Source organism: Dermacentor andersoni, chromosome 6 (assembly GCF_023375885.2).
Source record: "Dermacentor andersoni chromosome 6, qqDerAnde1_hic_scaffold, whole genome shotgun sequence".
NCBI lineage: Eukaryota > Metazoa > Arthropoda > Arachnida > Ixodida > Ixodidae > Dermacentor > Dermacentor andersoni.
In genome coordinates, this window is record NC_092819.1 from 1,816,941 (window position 1) to 1,821,584 (window position 4,644).

A 4,644-nucleotide genomic window follows, 5' to 3' on the forward strand; every position below is an offset into this window, starting at 1 on the left:
TGTACTAGCAGCGTGCTCCAAGATGAACGAGCTTGTACTACATCCAAAAGTATGAACCCTAAAAAATATTCGCACTTCATTTTCATATTTACCTTATTAATGCAACTACAGTTCTTGTAACTGTACTACAGGCATGATCAATTGTGCTGACCTTACTGCAGTGTTGTCTTGCTGTGATGGTTTGTTAACAATTCTACAGCGAAGAGTAATTTTGAGGTGAAAAAATGTCAGATAAAGTAATGTCTTGTATTTGTAAATAAAAGAGTATACTTTACACAAGTTCTTTTGCACAGCCATTCAAGCTTTCATTATTAGTGACTTCCTCTGAATATAAGCAACAGCATGTCATACATCTCACAAGCGTTGTTTGTTGGACATTCTATTCGTACTTTGATACACCCAGTCCGCTCACAGATGACAAGTGGAATGTGTTGCTCGAGTGAGAGCTTGCAGGGCACCTGGCAAAGTAAAGTGAAGCCAACAATTTCTTTTCACTTATGCAAAAGATAACACATAGGCAAAAGCATTTTCACCTACATTCACGCAGGTAAGAATGCTCCAGCGTTCATAATATATGGGATACTGAACAAAGTTCATTAAAAATAAATGGTTTTCTGCAATTCTTATGACTCCTAAATGAACATTCATTACTTTGGTGGAATAACTTGTCACATTAGCAGGCCACTGAAACAATGTTATCGCAGTAAAAAAAAAGAAAGAGTTTCATCAACAATAATTAGTAATATTGGAGCAACAGAAGTAACAAGCCTAAACTGTAGTTTTAGAAAGCAGCGCAAACAGGTAGAGCGAACTAAGTTACTTAGGCCAGCAATATAAAAACCGTGGCGGCGTGCTTTGACATTGCACTGCTAAGCCAAATGGCGCAGGATAAAATCTCGGCCACAAAGCCCACATTTCGATGGCGGCGAAATACAAAAATATAATATGTATTGGGCGCACATTAAAGAAGCCCAAGTGTTCAAAATTAATCCAGAGTCCCCCACTAAAACGTTCCTCATAATCATATTGTGGTTTTGGCAGATAAAACGCCAGAATTTAATTTACTTAGGGCCAATTCTATATGCATAAGGACAAATGCTTATATAGAATCATCTGACAGCAGCTACATTTAAGAAAATTTCATCATCATCATCATCATCATCATCATTGTATTTTATGTCCACTCCATGGCGAAGGCCTCTCCCTGCGATCTCCATTAGCCTTGTCCTGCAGCAACCGATTCCAACTAGCGCCCGCAAATTTCCTAATTTCATCGCTCAACCTAGTCTTCTGCCGTCCTCGACTGCGTTTCTCTTATCTTGGTACCCATTCTGTAACCCTAATGGTCAAACGGTTATCTAACCGCCGCATTACATGACCTGCCCAGCACCATTATTTTTTCTCCTAATGTCGATTAGAATATCGGCTATACCCATTTGCTCTCTTGATCCATACCGCTCTCTTTCTGTCTCTTGACGTTATGCCTAGGATTCTTTGTTCCATCGCTCTTTGCGCGGTCCTTAACTTGTTCTCAAGCTTCTTTGTCAGTCTCCAAGTCTCTGCCTCATGTGTCAGCACTGGTAAAATGCACTGATTGCACACTTTCCCTTTCAATGATAATGGTGTGCTTCCAGTCAGGAGCTGGCAATGTCTGCCGTATGCGATCCAACCCATTTTTATTCTTCTATGAATTTCTTTCTCATGATCAGGGTTCCCTGTGATTAGTTGACCTAGGTAAGCGTACTCCTTCACAGACTCTATAGGCTGACTGGCGATCTTGAGCTCTTGTTCCCTTGCCCGGCCATCCATCATTATCTTTGTCTTCTGCTTATTCATCTTCAACCCCACTCTTACACTTTATCTGTTGAGGTCCTGAATCATTTGTTGTAACTCGTCTGCAGTGTTGCTGAATAGAACGATGTCATCGGCAAACCGAAGGTTGCTCAGATATTCGCCGACGATCCTTACTCCCAAGCCTTCCCAGTTTAATAGCTTGAATACTTCCAAGCACACAGTGAATGGAATTGGAGAGATTCTGTCTCCCTGTCTGACACCTTTCTTTATAGGTATCTTCCTACTTTTCTTGTGTAGAATTCAGGTAGCTGTGGAACCACTGTAGATATTTTCCAAGGTATATTTACGTAACCGGTCTGTACTCCTTGCTTACGTAACGCCTCTATGACTGCTGATGCCTCTACTGAATCAAATGCCTTTTCGTAATCAACGAAACCATATACAGAGGCTTATTCTACTCTGCGGATTTCTCGATCAACTGATTAATGACATGTATGTGATCCATTGTAGAGTATCCCTTCCTGAAGCGAGCCTGTTCCTTTGGTTGACTAAAGTCCAGTGTTGCCCTTATTCTATTGGAGATTATTTTGGTGAATATTTTATATAATACGGGGCGTAAGGTAATGCGCCTATAATTTTTCAATTCTTTAACGTCTCCCTTTTTGTGGATTAGTATTATGTTTGCATTCTTCCAGTTTTCTGGGACCCTTGTTGTCGATCGACACTTCGTATAAAGAGCCGATAGTTTTCTAAACATTATGTCTCCTGTATCTCTGATTAAATCGACTGTTATTCCATCTTCTCCTGCCGCTCTTCCCCGCTTCATGCCTTGCAAGGCCCTTCTGACCTCATCGTTAGATATAAGAGGAGTTTCTGTATCCCGCTCATTACTGTTTCTAATGGAGGTGTCATGGCTCCTCTGGGTACTGTACAGGTCAGTATTGTTAGAAATGACCGTACGGGGTGGCAACGTGCCAGCTATTTCAGTCCGCTGCACGTGTTCCAATCCAACCAGACGGGGCGCACTTCAGAGAACTGCGGATAACCGGCAGCCACGTGGCGCGGGGTCAGCTCAGGAATGTGGTACTCGGCAGCGCCACCCTTGACGGAGCAGAGTTCTACGAAGCCCTCTGACGTCGGCTCTGGACCTTTACACCTGTGTGTGTGTGCAACACGAGTATGAGAGCCCGCCTCCTCCAAAAGGGCGGGTCATCTTCGGTGACGTCGAACGGTGACGTCGAACGATGACTGGACGAACGTTTCCATTCGCTTGGAATCAAGGGGGGGGACAAGTGCTTATAAGCAGCGTTTGCCGGCTGCTTGAGTGTGCTCGTTGTGTGCTCGTCGTAGTGAGCTGAGTGCTCGTTGTCATGCTCGAAATGTACTAGTGAGCTGTGTGCTCGTAAGCTGTTTGCTGTATGCGTCGTCTTGCGGGCTCCATTTGGGAGTCACGCTAGACTGTCGATGTATGTCTTGCTTAATATGTAAATGCTACAAATAAATCCTGCTCGCCAAGCTCCTGTCGATGACACCAAGGTCCTCCCAACGACTACGGCCACTCCAAATCTGACAGTATATAATTATTTCGATGCTTTTACTATACCTTCAAAATTACTGATGATATTACCCTGCTTATCTTTCAGTGCATACATCTTGGTGTGGCGTATGCTAAGTTTCTTTCTCACTGATTTCAGGCTGTGTCCGTTTTTTACGGCTTCTTCAGTATTTTTCACGTTATAGTTTCGAATACCACTTATTTTCGCCTTGTTGATCAGTTTTGACAGCTCCGCGAATTATATCTCATCTCTTGAGTTGGACATTATTCATACGGAACAGCCTCCATAGTGTGGCTGCACTGAGGAGGAAGATGACGACGCGTGCCCGCTTGATATAGCGTCGCCATTTTGGCCTCCGTTAGTTCCCCTATAAATAAATTGTAAATAGCATTGGGCATCAGCTACACGTAAGATTAATTTGGTGGAGGTGCTGGGTAGATGGCGAACTCAAGCTTGGACTTCTTGCCATAGTCAACAGAGAGGCGCTCCATGAGGAGCGAGATGAAGCCCGAGCGAGTGCCACCTCCAAAGCTGTGGAAGATAAGCAAGCCCTGCAGGCCTGTGCACTGGTCTGACAGCTTCCTGATCCGGCCCAGCACGAGATCCACAATCACCTTGCCGATCGTGTTGTGGCCGCGAGCATAATTGTTTTCCGCCGGTGATCAGCTAGCTGCTCTGGGTGGAACAGCTGCCTGTAGGTTCCAGTGCGCACTTCGTCCACGACGGTTGGCTCCAGGTCGGCGTAGACGGCACCCGTCTCGCTGAAGAACGTGTTGAAGGAGTCGTCGCCTCCACCAATGGTCTTATCGCTCGGCATCTGACCGTCCGGCTGAATGCCGTGCTCCAAGCAGTACAATTCCCAAGACGCATTGCCGACTTGTATGCCGGCCTGGCCGACGTGCACAGAGATGCATTCACGCATCGTCACCGGTTAGTGAGGACGTTGGGCCCAAAAAAACGTTCACTCCGACGTCCACAAGGAACGTCCGTAAACCGTGAAACAAGTGACCGATGTCACGTATGAAATCATCCCCGCCGACATCTCAGTGTCATCGTCAGCCGCAAGTGACATCGTTCACGTGGCGAGACTAAAGCCATACCACACACTGTTCACCGCGGATGTGTATATTAAGCACCGGTACGGTGCTTCTACAGCCCGGGGTGATACGGAACAGCCGCCACAGTGTGGCTGCACTGAGGAGGAAGAAGACGACGTGTGCCCGCTTGATATAGCGTCGCCATTTTGGCTTCCGTTAGCTCCCCTGTAAATAAATTGTAAATAGCATTGGGCATC

At 45.5% G+C, this 4,644-nt stretch overlaps 1 pseudogene; it reads right to left on the reverse strand.

Annotated features, from left to right (window-relative positions):
• Positions 1-3,763: 3,763 nt before the first annotated feature.
• Positions 3,764-4,318, reverse strand: LOC126521503 (tubulin alpha chain, testis-specific-like; annotated as a pseudogene).
• Positions 4,319-4,644: the final 326 nt, after the last annotated feature.